The 19,659-nt window shown below is 41.3% G+C and overlaps 1 protein-coding gene across 9 annotated transcripts in view; it reads left to right on the top strand.

The window, feature by feature from the left end:
* LOC117539285 (microtubule-associated protein 2-like) overlaps window positions 1-19,659 on the top strand; it is a 47,758-nt gene that overhangs the window by 9,703 nt on the left and 18,396 nt on the right. For 8 of the 9 annotated variants that reach the window (XM_034205346.1, XM_034205350.1, XM_034205348.1 and 5 more), the window contains exons 2-3: window positions 6,889-6,951; window positions 14,906-14,962. The gene's annotated coding sequence lies outside the window, so the exon portion shown is untranslated. Of the gene's footprint in view, window positions 1-6,888; window positions 6,952-14,185; window positions 14,265-14,905; window positions 14,963-19,659 lie in introns of those variants that run through there. The other variant, XM_034205347.1, reaches the window with a different exon arrangement.

The following is a 19,659-nucleotide window of genomic DNA, read 5'->3' as shown; positions in this document are numbered from 1 at the left end:
GGATGCTTTACTGACAGCGCGGTTTCCCATGCCTTGCCGGAATCACAGAGTTGCCCCATAAGACTCGACAGCTGTTGACTCCAAGTCACGACGCCTTTGTTTCTTGTTTATTGGTGTTTACACTTGGGCATGATCAAGCGGCATGTTTGCCTGACCTGCAAGCCAAAGATGTGGGTTTTTGTAGACGTCTTTTCACATGTTTTCACGGCCCCCAATTGTATTCTTGATGCATTTACTTTACTTTAATGCATACAGTCTATTTGAATATGTGGCCTTGTGTGCATGCGATTTGTGGCATCCTCCTCCTGCAGTTAGTCATGTGCAGCTGCCCTCCCCCCCCCCCCCCCCTCTTCCCTGTCCGTCTCTGATGACTTCCAGAAACTTCCGCTCCTCAGTGTGTCGTCTTTCCTCCAAGCCTAAGCACCACTATCTGCTGATTCTCCCACTTTTTATCTGGAGAAACAATCCAACATCTGGAGTGAAACATCATTGGATTAACCAATAGCCTCGGGATTAGTCCTGCGTCATGTGTACTGGTGTTTCAAAGAGATGGAATTGGGAATCATTGACATTCTATTGATTGTGGATGGGATTATTTCTAATTAAAGACCTGTTGGGAGATCAAAAATGTTTTGAGCCAAATAATTGTTGTGCTAATGTATGACTGTTTGCTCAAAGACCTCTTATTGTTGTTGAGATTTCACAAGTCTGAATTGCATTGAACTGCTAAAGTATTAGTAGCATTTCCAGAAATATGCTTGGCTAAAAACGAGAGTATACCTAGTGCGTTTCCGGCCACATTTTGGCCTTAGTCGCTGCTTAAAAACTGTCTAAAAGTTTGTTTTTTCTTGAACTAGGGAATCCACAGATTAATTCCACACCCGATACATTAGGATCCACTAAAGTTTTTCATGATTTGATATGAATAAATTATCTATTTTGTCACCATCTTGACACAATAGGAGTCAGGATGATAATCGAGGGGGATTAAAACAGTTTTTGTTCTGGCAGAAAGGCATTTTTTGCTTATTCTTCCTCACATAAACCTAGAAAAGTGCCTATGCTTTTTTTTGCTTTTTAAAACTTCCATCTTGTCACAGATCTCACTTCCTCATCCAGTATCTACTTTTCATCCTCTACTGTAGGACTTTTTTCATGAAGCTAGCTTTCTTCCTGCTGGAGCTTCATGGCTCTGAACCCCAGTGTCTCACCACTGCTGCCCAGATCTCAGTGCTCCCTGCGTAGGTGCTAATTTAGAGCAGATGGACGCCAAGGCTCTGAACTCCCATCAACAGGAAATGGCTTAGAAACATGGACATCCCTCTTACAGATTACAGCCGTTTACCTTTCCTTGTTAACCTCCCCTACTGAACAATTATGTGGGAAACACTCAACTCAAACACCAAGAGAAAGCTACTGTACAATGGGATTAAATTATTACAATTGTATCACTTTGAATCCATTATCTTATTCTCATTTTAATTTGGCTCGCTGTTTCTGTGCACTCTGTAGGCGTGAGCGCATCGTCTCTGAACTTTGGAGGCACTATTCCACTTGATGAATTATTTGTTTGCTTTGCTGCATTTAGATAGCCCGCAAGGTAAAGACAAGGATAATACAATCCAAACCCGAGAGCAAGACAGCTTCCAAATGAGAAAATAAGCACCCGGGGCTAGAGTTCTTCTGCAGAGCTTTACAAAACTGTAGGGGGGGGGGGGGGGAGAGATACTGCAGGAGCTGAAAGGGGCTGGAGCATGCCAATTTGAGTTCAGTTTAGCAATTAAAGTAGACTTAGTAGTGGAATTTAAGGTCAAACATTTGGTTAGAAATTGTCAATAGGAACGCTATTTTACTTGCCTGAGAATCAGCACGTTTTCTTAATTAATCCTACATGTTCTCACATTTTATCCACTAAATGACTAATCTATTAATAAGGAAATACAAATGTTTGCTGGCTGCAGCCCTACGCAGAACCCTCCTCTGCTGTTTTTCTGCTTTTTCTACCCAGAGAAGTTTTCCTAGTGGAATAGAGAGTTCTGTGTTCCCTGTGAGCATGGTCTGATTTTTCCATGGAGTTCTCGTACAGTAGTCTGAGTTCAGCCCAGGGTGTGTAGACGGCTTCAAAGCCCGCGGCTACACCCTGTGGTTAGTATAAAACGGGGCACACGCGAGCTGAAGCGTTGACACACAAACACACAACCCGGCAGGCAGTTGGTCTACAGGTCATGATACACACGCCCTGAGACAGGCGCAAATGTACTTAAGTCTATAAAAACAGTAGAGTGTGTTCTCGCCACTTCTTCCCCCTCACTCGTGGCATCAGTCTCCTCTACTTCCTGTCTATTTGTTATCCTCAAATCTCTGTTTTGAACAGGCCTCTTTGAGGCATATTTCAAACTTAAGGAATTTCCTGTGTTCTGCTTATATCAGAGACAGAGTAGCAACACACACTCCCTCGCTGATAGTCTAAAGATGGCCTGTGTGTGTGCACATTGTATACATGCATTTGAATGTGAGTAATGACACAATCTGCAGCCTAGAGAGAGTCATCTTGCTGGGTGGTAGAGAAGGAAGGATGACTCTCCATCCATCACGCTCACTATTCAATCCAGTGGTGGTCCGGAGAAGGGTTTTAGAGATTCCCATGTGTTATTGCCGTCAGTTACTTTATGAATTGAAAGCTTGTCATTGAGATGGTGTAACGCTCACTCTTGGCAAATGAACAGCCTAGTATTTGCTCTTGCAAACAAGGAAGGCTGCACTTTCACAAACCACTCAGGTTTTAATGCGCTCAAGTGCTTCACAATCCTCACACTCTGAATTATGACGGGTGAATGGGTTGTCGGGGGATTCTGTCAGTATCGTAGAGTAAACTGTCGCTTCTTCCCAACACATAAAGCGAGTTTATCTAGTGGGATTTCCTAGTGTGACTATGAACACCTAATATAGTTCTGTCACCCTGTCTCTAATGATGGATTGTAAAGGCAAGGCATGAGAGGGGTAAATATAGGGTTCTCCTTTATTCCAAACGGTTCATCTTTTTTTCTAAACTGAACTGGACAGTTACAGCCATCATCAGATAGACATGCTCTGCACATTCATTGGCTTGACCGAGGTGTAGGACTTTTGTGTGAGTCACGCTGTTGTGTCTATATGCAGAGGGCTCTCAGGGGATAAAGATGTTCATCTAGTCGAGCTGCTCTGAACAAACTCACCTTTGACCTATGACATCACAGTCCTCCAACTGCTTTTGATCCAACAACAAAGAGTAAAAGAGTTTGACAGCTCGAAAACCTTTTTGTTATTGAGTCAATTGTAAGCTCAGGGGAATCTATGAAGGTAAAAGTGAATCAAATTGATCTCGTATAAAAGGAAATCTAATAATCATAACTAACCTTTTCAGATAAAATCATATTAATAGTATATATTAATGCTGGCTGACTCAACCGGAGAGCCTTCAAACAGACACACAGATCAGCACGGATTAGGTCATTCGATTTTCCACCATCTTAAATCTAATTCACTCTTTGTTTGAACTAAAAGAAAAACAAGCAGATGTCATCGTTTCGAGCAAAGAGGAGCAGACATCAGCCTTATGCTGGAAAGAGATTGCTCTTGTGATCCTGCTGATGCTGCAGTGGTCTGATCCTCATTAACATGCGTCTGCCAGTGCGAGCGATTACTAGGCGTGTCTGGGTGAAAGTACTAACATGGGACGGACTGTAATGCTTACGGTGGTGTGTAGGAGTCAGGAGGAAAAGCATGTTATGAGTGTATATGAGGTACTATTTCTATTGTTTTTAACTCAATGAAGTTCAGTTTGCTTGGCGTAAAAAGTATTTCATCTATTGCTTTAGTTTTAAATTTGGGCTTGAGACTTCACCAGGTTGTCTAATGGTTGATACTTTCAGTTGCATTGTGGGAAGTGAAGGATTTGTTGAGTTTTTACTCGCACTACGAATTGAAAGACAGGATATCTTGGCCTCCATTGCATCAATTAAGAAGGTTATTATTTGAATCACTTACACACACTTTATGGAGTGCTGATTAAGTCTTTGATTATAACGTGTTAAAACAAATTTGAAAGCTGCAATTTCTCTCTGGAAAATGTGGTTTCTTCAAACAGTCCAAAACGCAGATTAATTAAGTTAACATTATATAAAACTGGGGAAGTAATCAATATCATAATCCAAATGACCATACTAGCGATGTTCTAAATTGTAAAAATCTATAACATATTGGCTGTGATGCCATGATCATGCCTATTTGTCCCAAAGTACTTAACAATAATGTCACTGTAAGATACAATTTACTAACGACCAACTGTCCTAGTCAAGTTTCTTGATTATCATGAAAATTAAGCATAACTTCTCAATCAATTTGAAAAAAAAGATCGATTTAGTTTAAGTTCAAGATACAGAACCATACCCTTATTACAACCATCAAACAGAGATGTAACACTACAAGTTGTCCAAAAAACAAACACATTTTATAGAGGGCCCACTTAATTCCCTAGGGACCCACTCAAAGGAGTGTTTGCATTAATCAATATCTTCATTCACATTAACTGCTCTCTGCCCTCCCATCAAACTGCAACACTTCAAGTTTTATGGTGGCACACTAAAACAGAGCTGAAATTACATATTTAATGACACTCGTGTTTGATGACGCAGAAACACCAAAGCCACAGCCGTTGTTTTCTCAAGCACCTGCAATAAAAGTGCCCGCTCAGTGAAACCCAGTCTGGGCTTAAAGTAGCTTGAGTCATGCTTTCAGAGGCGTCCGAAACAGCTTTTTGGGTATGATGATACAAAGGCAAGTCTGGAATTCAAAGGTCAGAAGTAGCAGATGATGTTTTGTCCTTCAGACTGCATTAAAAACTCATAAAACTGGCTTTTTATTGGCCTCGTTATTGTACAGTAGTTGTGGTCGATTTGGTGATCTTGTCAATACAAACTTGGTTTTATCTCTCAAACAAAACATCAAGCAGGAATGCTCCAGACTTTTCTGACAGCTATGGAATCTCAGATCAAAATCTGGATGAAGGGGTCCAGGCAGATTACCCACAAGCCTACGATGATCCATTCAGATAATCCTGATCATTTTGAGTTGGCTTTGCCCCAATATATGATCAACCAGCACTTCCATAAATGCGATTGACCTACCTTTTAAAATTGGAACTAGACATAAGGTTTCATTGTCACCCATGAGAATATATCCTGCCATATGCATTTGATCGAAGAGTGCTAAATTGTCAAACTTGCAAGTTATTATCAACCAGAGGACTGCTAAGGACAAAGGGTCAACAACATGTGTAATCTGTTGACATCGCGGTTGTTGACAGTCGGTATTGGAAGATTGGCGTTAGCAGAGGCTGAGCGGATTAGATGTTAGCCGCCATGCTAGCAGAGCCCTTCCTCTGTAATCAGTGTTGGCGGCTGCCGATGACTGGACTGTCTGCGCCTCTCCACGCTTTGATTTCCCAACTGTGCCATCCGACCTTCCATTTATTCTCCATCTTTCTTATCTCTCATCCTACGTCTCTTTTTCCTTTTACTCAAATTCCCAATAACATCATCGGTATACCCTGAAGCTGCTCCACAAATGTACTACTTTGCGTTATTACATTTCACAGCAAGATTATTTCTACACTGCCATTTTAAATATCTCATTTTTTTTTTTTTTTAAATGTATTCAGTCCCCGACGCTGACAGGTTGATTACAGTCTTACACTGATGGCTCTCTTTACCTTCTATGGAACAAGACATGCTAATAATGGGACTCAGAGAGGATGTGATGTGGGCTGGAAGCAGTCATTTTGAAAGTCTTGGAGTCAAATGAAGATGTATCCTTTATGATTCAGCCTCTGTGGTCTATGTGAGGTTTGGTGATCATGTTAGGGAGTGTCTCTTGACATTGGTCTGGTCAGGCTGGTTTGTTTCAGTGGATTAATGTGCTTCCTTCATAAATGATTGGAACAAGTATATGTCGATGCACCAATGAAGTCATCTTTGGCCAATAAAGTTGTTTCAAATCTTAATAATCTACTCTGAAACTCACAATTTCTGTTTTTAATCACAACTTAGACATCTCTAGTGCTCCAGCTGATGGAAAGCTAAAGAAATGGGCCTTTGTGAGCCCCCTGGACTACAAATATATTTCATTTCATGTGGTTGGAGGAATGGGCGAGGAATTAGGCTTTGAGCAGTCAGCGCTCAGTGCTACTGACTTGTATGCTTTAGCTCTGCTTGTCTAGCCTCTGCAGTCTCTCTCAGGATCCTCTTTTCCCCCTCGTCCCCCCTCTCCGCCTTTGTTTCAGTGCTGCTGCTGCTGCTGCAGTGGGCCATGCCTGCAAATGAGCACCAGGACAGAGCAATTATTCATTATGGGGGCAAGCCCTGCACCCCTCCTTCTATACACTTGCAGATACACTGCGCTCGCTGTCATGCTTCGAGGTTCCATACATTCATAATGTGGACGTTTTTTAAGTAATGTTACACGTGGAATACACACCGGGAGGAAAATGAAATATGCTTCGGGGAATTTCTAGGATAGAGATGTATCTTTATAATTCCCTCAGGAGTGGATGAGCTTCATATCTCTTTCAAACATGAATGAATGTGACTGACACAAATATACACACACTTGTCTCATGTGCCCATCCCCCCTTATACACAGCCCTGGTTTGGTTGCAGAGTGTGCACTGGTGAAAGCAGGGAGGGGGAGACCTGCGTGAGACAGCATGCCGGTTGGCTCGCTGCATGTGTGTGTGTGTGTTTTTGAGAGTGTGTGAGCTGCAGTTGCCGGCGAAAAAGCATCAGCCATCTCTGCTGCCTCTTATCTTCGCTCCTTCTTCTGTCTCTCATCTATTTGTTCTCCTCTCTGCAGAATCTGCTACCTTGCCCCCGTTCTTGAGCACTCTGCAGACAAAAAGCTACCCTTTCCCACCAGGTAAGATGCTCTATTTTTCCTGTGCAGTGCAGTCTTTGCTGCTTATAAAATACCAGCAGAAAATAAAAGTAAAATGTTCCTTTTTAGTGAATGTCCTCCCCCGAGCATGGCTTTGGTCATTACTCAATCCCCTCCCTGCGTATCCTCCTATTGTATGCATAGATTCTAATCATCTATGATATTTGCTACTGACATATTCAAACAAAAGAGTGATAAGATAAGCCAGGGGCTGTTTCTGTATTTTGGTGACGTACCCAGTCTAGACATCTCTGATTATTCAGCCGGCAGGACAGTTCACTTAAAGTGTGCTGCTGCTGCTGTGTTTTCTTAAGATAGAGATACATTATTTCAATTAGAAATAAAAGCAATTGTGGTATTTTTGGATGCTGTGATACCACGTCCCAGTCAACAGATTGTTGGTGGATTCTCAGTGGGAGTGACACCGAGCTGAACACATTTCTAGCTGTGACAAGTTGGAAGTAGTGATGAGATGCCAAATCTGACTCTGTATCGTTGTTGCTTCCCTCCCACTGTGTGTATTCCTATATCTGCATCATCCTGCTTTCATCTGGATTGAAATCTATTCTCGCTCCCAGTTGGACTGTCCCCACTTTTTCTCCTCTCGTTCACCAGCTGTTTTCTCCTATCAACTCCGGACAATATCCAGATAATTAGATCCACACATTGTCCAGACTTACCCTTTTACATATAATAGATAGTCATGTGAGTTCTCAGTTCCTAAAAATACTTGTCTGGTTCAGAGGGAGGGGTGGCACCTAGGTAGAGCATTGACAAATCAAAATGTGACGCAGATTACTCCGTGTTCACGTAGCCTGTTTGTACATTTTCAAGTCTCTTCGTGTGCCTTGAATAAGTCTCAATGATTATGGCATTTGGCTTTGCAAACAGGAATTAGGGTTAGGGTTAGAAATATCTGTTCCCATCAATGTATGAACTTCTTGCCAGAGGTTTCTTTCTTCTGGCTTCACCCCCATAAATCGGCGAATATTCAGACTTTGTGCTAGTGTTCTGGCAGGATAAAGTGTTTGATGTCCGAACTGAAAGATTCCACGTTCTCATATACAGCTCTTCTAGGTAAGGCCTACATTTTCAGTGTATCGGTGAAAAGGGCTCTTGTCTCACACTTTTTCCCTTTTTTGTTGTAGGAATGTGTCATTGTTTTCAGGGGGACATTGTAGCATGGCACACTCTGGTCTAATCCCTGTTCTATCTAACACTATGTGCCAGAAGTCAGCAGGGTGCCTGTCCTATCCACAGTGACGTGCCCCCCCTTCCCTTTCTATCATGTCTGGGTCTGCCGGCATGGCTTGCTGTTGGCAGCTCTGAGGCGAGCTGTCCTCTCCTGGGAACTAACTTTGGATGACACGCCTTGGCATGGGAGGGCAGGACGAGGGGGCAAATCTGTCCTCTCACTGTCCTCCTTTTTCGGGGTCACAAATGAAACCCTATGCCCCCTGATCATCCTCTTTTTTGCATGCCCGCTGAGTGAGGTCATGGTTTGGCAGTGAGGACACTGTTGCGGTTGGTGAGCCAACTGTTGCCGCGCTCACAGTTCAGAACCAGTGGGAGATAGAGACATTGTTTTGGGGTCAGAATCGCCCCTGGTTCCAACCGCAGTATGTCAACGAGGCATTTGAAATGTAACAGAGCTCAATGTAGGTGTTTCAGAGATGCCAAGTGGGAAAGAGAGTGCCATTGTTTCGAAGGCTTTCCCTCCTTCACTTTTCCAACTGCCAGACGGAAACCAATGGGGATCGGAATTGTAGTTCAATCTGGAAAATGTAGGAACCAATACTTTTGGAGATTGACCACTGCAAGGATAATGAGACTTGGATTTTAAGGAAAGTACACCAAATAAATCGCAATCTAAATATATGATATTGTACATAATATGCATGTGCTTCCCCTTATGATAAATATTAGTATACAAATATTAAATCTAGGTCCACTCTGTGTCCACTTACTTGCTTTTTTGGTGTTTACAATCAATACTCATGGCCTGCATTAGTGGAAGATGTTTGCCCAATTTACCTTGCAGTGTAGTGACTAAAGGAAAAGCAAGTATGCTGATTTTCTTTTTGCATTTTGTTCTGCAGTGCTTTCGAACAATCAAGAAATGTGATCCCCGTCATAAATAATGAATACGTTGGTTATTTGACTGGCAAACTGTAGGAGAAAGGTGACAATGCGGTCAAATCAACACTCCCATGGCAATGACAGGATGCCCTTAAGTGTTGACAAGTGATGGATGTGTAGCTGCATGTCACTGACAAAGATGAGGGGAGCCATACAGACAGATGCAGCCAAATGTATTGGACAGCATGTCATATCGGGGGCGGACTGCTGGAAAGCTGCTGAGGAGGAATACGTGACGACGGTGCGATGGTAAATGGGGATTACTGAAAAGTTTACAGTGGGTGAATTGTCTGATGTACAATACCTCACCACTTGCAGTGTTAGATTTGAGCCATTTTTAGCACTTCACATTCTCGAGGGTGAAAGTGTTCCAGAGAAGTAAAAATCACAGCCCGCAGGCCTCGTTTGTTGCCGCCTTGTCATTCAGGTTGAATGATGAATGTGTGTGTGAGGCTCTAAGGTCACTAAGAACCTACATGTATAAAAAAATAGACCAGTTCTTCCACCTGTGTTCAATCTTAAGTGCAGCTGTTGCCTCGGGGGCACAAAGACCTGCACCTGGTCCTGCCTGGTTTACATAACGCAGCAAAAACAGTGTTGCTTGCGTGTGTTTGAGCTTGTAGATTCTGTAAAGGGCCCGGAGTGTGTTTGGTTTCCGCATATACAGTGTGATGCTTGTCATGTAATATGTGGATCCGGGTCAACGCCACTGTTGTCAGATTGATATAACATCCTGCTTCTCTTTTTTTGTCCAATAAGATGTAGGGATTGTTCAAGGGCAAGATGAGAAAGGAATCATTTCAGCCCCTAAGGGTTTATATTATGACGGGTTTGCAACCTGGACATCATGTTTAAGTGTGATTGCCCACAAATGATCCATGTTTCTTTGGCCCGTAGTGTGCGACAATTAGAGTTAAGGCAGTAATAGCGATATAATCATACAATTGTGTTGCTCTATGTGACCTTTTAAAAGTAAGAGCTAATGGCTTAAATTATCAGTACATTTACGAGTCTGTTATTACCTTTACCCAGGAGGTTATTCTTTCTGCTTTGGGTGTCTAAATGTTTTTCCTGATTTTCATAAAACGTAATTAAAGTGTATAGCATGGGCCAAGGTAGAATCCAAAAAATGGTTAAGTTATTGTTATCATAGGATAGATACACAAATTAATTATCATATTTGTTTACATCAAAATATAGGGAATTTCTGTTGCATTTGTGTGGTGTTGGAAAAATAGTTCCCTATTGGGAACATTGTGACAACAAGATCTCTGACAGTCATGCACACAGTAAACGCAAGCCTACCAAATATCCTCCTTGTTGCATCCATGTTGTTTCTACATCACATCGTAAGAACAACTTAGCCTCTCACTAAATAGGACTATCCATGAAGCATGTGAATGCACCATTGGCCTTGACGGATGCATTTCTTAATAACTTCCTGAAAATAACTTCAGACAAAGTTCTGCTGCTCACCGTGCCCTTCTCACCTTCTCTGTGATCACGCTCATCTCCTCTCTTTTCTTCCTTCGCATTAATTAATGCGCCTGTTTCCCGGTGGAGTTTGGCTCATTAGCCACACAGGCTCCTCTGTGCTGAGTACAAAGTGTGGAGGTGTAGAAAACAGCCTCCCCTCCGTCTCATCACACCTGTAAGATTGCACCGAGGCCCCTGCTGAATAAAGGAGTCGAGAACTACTTGCAGAGTTGTGATGGAAAGGTTGGAAAGGCAAAGTGTTTCTTAGACGTAATTGTTGGACCAAAACAAAGCCAGGAAAAACTACCGCTGCTTTAACACCCTCATTATTAGCATTAATCATGTAATTCCCTGGAACTATTAATGTTTATATACTGTTCTTATTTCATTGGAATCAGTGTTTGGTTTTCCAAAAGTCTGGTTTGTTTTTCCTTAAGTATCCATGTGAGAACATGTGTGGTCTAAAGTACTGTGGGAGTGTTGAGTAACTCCATTATACTTAGCCTTCAGGTGACATTATTTAACCTCTGGCAGCCATGTTCACTGTCCTCAGGAAACTAGGACTACGGTTCTAAATGAGTGTAATGCTGGAAAGTCCTCAGTGTTTGCATAACATTCCATCTAGTCATTTAAGGCCAACCCACTAATACAGAAAGCAATTTAGAAAACAAAGATGGTGTCCAAATAAATAATGTACATGACCTTGCTTTACTGTGTTCTTCACAGTTGGTGGTTTGGTTCTTCTTTTCTTTGGTTGTGTTGGGATGTGTCAAATTCTTATGAAGTGCTCAAGAACGACCTAAAGGGAATCTCTTCAAATATTGTGCAAACGTCCAGCTGGACTCGAGGATGAACTGATTAGAATGTGCTGGTCACATGATGTTGACTACAAACCTGACAACCCCAAGGCGGTAATTCTAGTTTGAATCTACTTTTGAAAGATTCCTTAAGCTCTGAGTCTGATTTGGATAATTAGTGTTCTTCAGGATAACGGTGCATCAGATAATTCTGGAAATATCTTCCTGTGATGTTCCCCTTCATCTCCTCTGTGTTATCAGGCCTTTTAGCACAGCTCTGAGATTAGGGTTCATTTCCTGTTTGCCTCGTCTCTGATGATGAAGTCAAATCTGTGGATTAGGTCCGGCTTTGACCTCTTTCCTCTATCTTCACTCTTCCCTTCCTCCATCGCTTCTCCTCTCTTGCCTTCTGTCGGACACATTTGGCCTCCGTCCTCCTGGGAGGAACTTGCAGGTCAAGGCGAAAAATGTGCCGTCAACTGTTTTCTCTCTTCCCAGAGACTCAAGACCTATTGATTGTTTGTTTGACCCTGCACTCACTGTTTGTACCCGTCCATTACATATCCACCCTGCAGAGGCCTGATGGTCATCTTGGGTGACTCCAAGAATGTGAAAATGTAGAAATGTCAGCATTATAGTGTTGTTGCAGATAGGACTTGGCAATATGAACAACTCATTTGTATCGAAAATATGGGTCTTGATACTTGTTATTGCCAATATTGAGGATGTTATTGTGTATTAGAAAATATTTCCTTAAAAAACGATAAATTGTCATATTGAATAATGGCCCAGCCCTAGTTAATAGTGAAGTAACAAATGCAGTCATTTGTGATCAAAAAGAAGACATTTGTTTTAGGCGTTCCCCCATTAAATCATAACTCCTCAATTACAGTTAATTTGTGTCCTATATTACGTGCTTTAATTGTTAATTTATCATTTATTGGAAACATGTGAGCACTTTTTGAGGAAAGAGGAAGAAGTGTTGTGTGATGTTATGGTTTCATAACAAGCAGGCTAACTACTGTGTGAGAAAGGGATAATTTACTTCGACAGTTTAAAGTGGCTTTGAGTACAATGCTTCTATTTGTGTCGCACTCATGATATTTTTGGGATGGGCGGGACCTACTTTATATATCCTTCTCTGCTCATCCTTTTTCTTTTTCTGGCTAAGCTTCCCCAGCTGGCCGGCCTTCCCCCTGAAGAGACATTACTTCCTGTGTGACTTCTCTTACTGTTTTTCTCCACTACTTTCACTCCCTTTATCTCCTTACCGCTGCTGCTCTAGGAGAGTACATTGTGTGCCTCTTTCTCGTAATATGCAGACAAAAATGTATTTATGTGGTCTTTTCCTTCATGTCTCAGTCCAATTCATCATTCCTTCAAATTAAAAGACAATGTCAACAGTTTTTAGTGCTCGTTTTAGAACAAAGTGGGCATGTGTTTTCATTGCCAACCAATTATACAAGGAATGTATGGAGGCTCTGAAATAACATAAGCAAAAAAAGAAAACGTTGTCGTACAAGACATTTTGTTCCCTCCCTCTATGAACCCCAACTTCATGTCCCATTCTTTCTAGTAATCCAACTTTCTTCCTGTATACAAAAAACAAACAAGCAGTCAGTCAATAAAACCACGAAAACAAGAAAAATCTTCAAATAATGGGGGATTTTTTTGTAATTATAATTGATTATGATGACAATGCACGAGCAGAAAAGTATTCAGTTACATTTACAACACCCAAATTCAATTATGGACATGAGTTAACATGGAAATCATGACCGTAGCGCATGGGTTTACAGCATACAGAGATACAAATACAATGTATGGAGGCAAAATATGTCTCTTTTAAACTGGGAGTTCAAATGGGAAGTCAATGAACAAAGCCACAGGTTTACCAAACTGATATGGAGGTTAAATGCATGTATCATATGTATTACCTACGGTATTTACTGAAATGATGGCCAATAGAATAATGCTTAAAACAACAGAATTGTCCTTTAGTAGAAATACTTTTCATTCCTCTTCTGCTTCCATCTCTTGTTCTCTCCAGGCCTCTCTCTCTCTCTCTCCTCTGTAATAAATCAACCTCCTTCCTGTTTGGAGAATCTTCGCTCAGCTCTACTTCATCCTCTGTCTCTTTCTTTTTCTATCCAACTGCCTGTTTGGGCGACAGGACCCCCGCCCTCCCCCTGATGGTGCTTTCACACTGTTTTAATGTTAACAGGATGCTCTGTTTTCTAGCTCCTCCAAAAAGCAGAGTGAACGTGCAAATCTGTCTTTCTCCATGGCTGACTTAAGCCTTAACTCGTCCCCTGGCTCAGCCCCAACGGACCAATCCAAGAATTTGACAAATCTCAAAAACAGCTCACGAGGGGAGTCTGTCTAGTTGGGACACAGTTGACATGATGTCACTTGTAATCACTTATAAATGATCACTTTGATTTATTTTGGGATTATTATTATCTCGGCAGTTGCCTTGGACACCATTCTGCTGATCTGTGTGTCTCTTCTTGTTCTTCTTTTATCTCAGACTGCGTTCAATGACATTTGTTTACTTCAAATGTCTTACATATTACGCCATCTTCACTTAGAGTATTTATCTAAATTAATTCAAAGATTAAAGCAAATGAGAATGACATTTGGTCATGTGAACAATGGGAATAATGCCTTTAATTTCAATATAAAACATGCTAGTAATTATTAAAATAAATCACAAAACGCTTGACCTTTAGTCCTGTGGAAACACAGCAGTTCCCATGCATGGACACTGAATAGATAATCTTGTGTAGTGTTTTTGTTGTTGTTGTTGTGTACAGCTCATCAGTAGCAGCTTAAAGTAGAGACCACAGTGACGTCTGGATTAATGTTGCTGACAGACTCCAGGTGACGGAGCTAAGCTGCTGGGCATGTTACAGACACAGCTGGGATTAGAATAGTCTTGTGTAAAGACCCCAAATGTAATTCTATAATAGTCAGTATTCAGAAGGAAGACCTTGAAACTGTCCCACTGAATTATAAGGAGACACTAGATCAAATGCCTAATTTATACATATATCACAATTAAACTTTCACACTTGACATTTTTTGTATTTATGACTTCTGGCTCGTTTGCACACATTTCCAAAGCAGAAATCTGAACATTGAATTATACCTGGTTAAAAAATGATTGATTATAGTTTATTGCCATTTAAAAGGTTTTCAGACGGAATGTTCTGGTTAATCAGGACATACTGTCAAAAGCCAGAAAAAAAGAGAAGAGCATTTTGCATCGTACAATTCAATAAACGACATGGAAAAGGGTAAAAAAATATGGATTATTCAATGTCATTTTTTGGGAGACTTTAGGAGAAATCTACGGCAAATAGCCATTGAGAAAAACAGCTTAATGAAGACATGTTATTGAGCTGTTTTTTGTTTTACGGTTTTGAATGTTATGCCAGGCCTTAAATTGGTTTCAGCTTAAACCCTCGTGTTAAATCTTAGGTTCTGCAGTTTCTTAACATACATTCTCTTTTCTCATGCAGGTCTGAGCAGCCGCTTAATCTCGTCTGTTTGATCCATCAGTGACGACAGCTCTTCAAGTAAGTAGAACGTCACCTCACACTTAGATAACCCGAAGAACAATCCAAAACATAGAAGTCTGGACTGCTGCCAGACGGTATACTATGCACTACTTCCACTCATATCGCTTGCATGACATTTCACACTCACTTTTCCCATGACTCATGGGGCCCCGGGAGTCAGATGTAAGTGGCTGCACTCAGCCAGATGATTAGCTTGGCTGTCCATGGATGTATAATAGAAGGGGAATTATGCTCAACATGTGGAAGGGAGAGAGGAGATTGTTTGGATTGAGGTCTTGGTAGATATTTTCCTTAACTCCATGTTTTGCGCTGCAGAACATGGAAATGACAGAGTTGAGTGGCTAAATGTAGATTTGGCGGGGAAGTTTGTGTTTCTATATTTAGCGCGTGTTAACAATGTGTTTACTACCAGGCAGTTGTGGGTTTTGGCTCGGTGGATGCGTCCGGGGGCGTCAATGAGAGGGTGTGTTTGTTTGCGTGTGCGTGCGGTTGAGTTTTTAAGGGGTTTGCGCACGTGGAAGGCTTGATTTGGGAAGGGAGTGTGTGTAGGTATGTGTCAGTGTGTAGGGCGTGGGCTGTCAACAGTCATCACAGTGCACTCAGCCCTGGCCACTGACATGGCCACTGACTGCTGACAGATGGGAAGAGTTGTTTGCAAATGCAGCGGGGAGCTCGGTCAGTTGTTGCTTTTATATTTGTATTTTATATTTACTTTGTAGTAATTTCTGGCTATATCTTTGATCAGAAGAAAACAGTGATACACGAACAATCCTCCCCCATCAGCACCAGCTTAAAGGTCTGGAATGACATCACCAGCTACCAGCTCTCAGTGTATCGACGGTTTAAATGGCTCCGATGCCATTTGTGTCCGTGCAGTTAGGAAGGATCCCCCAGGACAGCGCCTGGAGGATCTGTTGACCTATTTCAGGATCTATAACGTGGTCAAAGTCGTCTCTCTGCAGCCAGCATCCTCTCCTGACCGTCCCCAGCCCCTCCCACCCCCGGACTCGCATCACCATGGGAACAATGACATCATAGTGGGGTAGGGCCGATGGGTGCCAGGAAGCATCTACTCCTCCGATGAGATGGATGCTAAAAGTAAAGAGAAGGAGCGAGTAGGACATACATCTGAGTTAGAATCAGTCCGTTTAATTTAAATTCAATCTTCAAACTGTCTTGAAGGAGGAAAATCTAATTCGCAGACAGTCGTTTCTTTAAGACAAATCTAAAATCCAATAATGCCAATCAATTCATCAACAAATGTCACAAGCAACATTTGATGCAGATTGCCAAAAGCTCAAAAAAAGCACTATTTACTTTTAGCACATCGTTTATTGTCATTGAATCACCTAATGTTTGTTTTTATTTGAGTAGGGGGCTGATGGGAATGATACAGACCACCAGAAGTTCAGAGTAAGAAAGTCAGTTTTGCTGACCGCTGATTGGATGTCAAGCCTCAGCATGATGGCATAGTGGTAACAAATATAGGTTATATATTATCAAACGCTTGCAGCAGGATTCCTAAATACTCATGCATCAGAAAATATCAATTGTAGACAGTTGAGAACACGACTATTAAGTCACACTACGTAAAGAAAAGTCACAGTGGATGTAAATCCCATTTTATCCGTCTTTATACAAATACATGTCAGGGTGTAGATTCATGGTCATATATCAAGACTGTAATAAAGGATGGGGGAGGAATTCGCAGTACTAGACGTTTTTATTTGATAGTTATGTAGATACTGCATAGGGATCTCAACTCCAACTCAACTCTAATTGATAACACCATTAATGTTAATTCAATGTTTTTTACTGAAATAATTTTGGATATCTCCGAATGTCTCTCCATCCATCAAAAACATTTGTGGAATAGAATGAAGGATATATGAATAAATGCGTCCGTAAATACCTTGAGAATATACTGTAGATATAATACATCGTAAAATGGTGTAGGGCTACTGAAATAAATTATTCTGGCTCAGAGCATGGAGAAACTTGATTTGGGAAAATTGCCTTTTTATAAATACATTTCAGGAATAAAGGCAAATAAATCTAGTTTATAGGTATCTAATGCTAACTTTTGGTGAATTAGCTGAAATCTACAGTCACATATAGAGAAAGTGTAGTGCCCCTTTACTGCATGTAATACGTTTCTTAATCTGCAAGAGATGGAATCAGCCCGTTTCCACCCTCTTATTACACACCGGCATGTGTTTGTGTGCGCTTTGCTCGTCATGCTGCTGTTCAACATATACACAGTTCATTCACACTTCACTGGCAGCGCTCATTACCCACCAATCCCCGCCATGTCTTGCTGAGTCACCATAACATAATCTGCCCGTCTGCTGGAGGAAGTCCCTGGATCCTGGGTGGATTACAGGTCACAGCAACCTTGAGTGTCCCACTGTCCACCTTAGGGCTGGTGTCTAGTGTGACAGTTACCCATCAACCACTGCAACGTATTACACAGAGACTGTGTTGGCATGGGTTGTGATACTTACACTAATCTAAATGGTGAAGTCCTTTGATGAAGCTTAGTACATTCAGACTTTTATACCAACTTTTAATTTATTCAGGCTAAGCTGAATCAAGTCTATATCTTATTATGTCATAGTCTTAGTTGAGATAACATTGGAGCTGTAATCCATGTAAATAACTTCATAATTGAGACAATAATATTGTGTAGATAATCACTTTGAAGTTAAGAAAAAAACTTTGATTCTGAGAAAGTCCCCTTAGGTGACATGAGAGAAAGAGTAACTCAGGCAAATGATTCAATAATGCATTATTACAACACATATTGATTTAGGTGACAAAAAAAATGTTTTCTCTGGATGGTAAGCCATTCCAGTGATGATAGGAATGTCGAAAATAATACCGTAAACTACAGAACACATACACTTACAGACAAAGAAAAAACACACACCCGGGCACTCTCACAGAGGATTAAGGCCAGGTTGGCCTGAGACTAGCTGCCAGAGATTCCTCCCTCCTAAATGGATGGCGACATTCCGATGAGAGCGGCTCTCCGCGAAGGCGTGATGAGTGACCCAGATTGGGGTACGGTTGGTGGAGAGGGGGAGGGATGTGAGGTCGGATTAGAGACGGGGTGGAGTCGGTAGAGAAGAGAGATGCTAGGCCTGTAAGGTAGAACGCAGTACAGCAGGGGGGCATCAGAAAGACAAAAGAAAAAAGGATACAAAAAAGAGAAGTGAGTCGAGCCTAAGGCCTGCTGCCACACCTTCTCTCTTGTCTCATGTTGGCATGTTCAATTGGACACATCGATCCCAAGATGTAATAGGATTTGACAGTCTTTCTTTGACTCCCAGCGCTGTTGATTTAACTCTTTCAAGATCAAGACACTGACTGTTCACATGATGTGCTCTGGGCTGGATTTCTAGCTTTTCTGAAAGTATAATAGAATAAAGCTTGATTTATTGGTGTGGGATTTTCTGAATTCCATAACGCAATGCAATTTATTTCTAGTGTCAAAGGTGTCTTTTACTGCAGAAAAAAAGACACATTTGGCCAATTTGTGGTAACTAAGCTAAGAGGACTTCAACATTTTACATTTCTGCTAAGTAAATATGAAAGGTGTGTGTACAGGGTTTGGTCATTAAGTTTCATCGACAGGTGTTCGTAGAAATCAAACTGAATGTTAAGATTTCATATGTTGTCGTGCAGAGGGAGCATGTAAATAGAGAAAAGAGATGGGACCTACAATTGAGCCCTGGGGGCAGACAAATTGCGATTTGACCCCTAGAGAGTGTATTAGTTATTTATGTTGTACCTATGGTTGTACCGTATCTTCAAATAGAATGATTAAGCATTTGTTCAGGGGGAAAAAACTAAACAATTATGAGATTTTCCGTCAGTAGAGAAAATATCTTACTTGGAAGGATGCCCCTCTTTCACATGATCCTTTCCACCATAACACAATAAGACTAGTACACAGCCAGAGGGAAGCTTTGAGAAAAGCCATTGTCGGATCACGTTAGCCGCAACAGGATGACAAGTTGTGCCTGGAGAGCAAGGTCCTGAGTGGTGGGCGAAGTAGACATTAGAAGATAAACAATTTGCCATGAGTTCAGTATCTCATGTTACAAGAAGTGGTAAATAAGAATATGGCACTTAAGATATCTTCTAATTATTGTTTCCCTGTTAAATGGCTTGTGTGTGGAGTTTTTCCTTTTCTAAACAATGCTGTACAGATTGTACCCTGAAGCAGATTAGTGATCCATGATATTTGGCTATGTACATAAAATGTATGTATCGAAGACATAATTTAAAGGTTTTTTGTTGGGTATACACTCTTCTAAAAAGTACCTGGTAACCAAAAAGAGAATACATGTACAGCAACGACAAGTTATTTCACTTGGTTTATATCATTGACCTTGGCATTGTGATCACACAGGACAGGAATTATGTTAGCTTTGATTCACATGAATGCAATATTGTAAATCGTTACCAATCCTGCCAGTTTTTCCTTAAGCCACTTTGTATTGAAAGTCAATTTAGTACCTTTTTATCAAATGAGAAAGCAACACATTTATGTAAGCAGCCATGGTTTATGCCAATCGATTTTGAAAGGGACAATGTGTGAATGCCAAGTGTGGCGTAACATTGCCAAAACAGCAGCTGGAAGCGGGTCAATGCAATTTAAAACCACCATCGGCACAATCTGGCTGTCA

Source organism: Gymnodraco acuticeps, unplaced genomic scaffold, assembly GCF_902827175.1.
Source record: "Gymnodraco acuticeps unplaced genomic scaffold, fGymAcu1.1, whole genome shotgun sequence".
In the NCBI taxonomy this organism is placed as follows: domain Eukaryota; kingdom Metazoa; phylum Chordata; class Actinopteri; order Perciformes; family Bathydraconidae; genus Gymnodraco; species Gymnodraco acuticeps.
The sequence above is the reverse complement of the archived record's forward strand: the minus strand, read 5'-3'. Positions and strand labels throughout refer to the sequence as shown.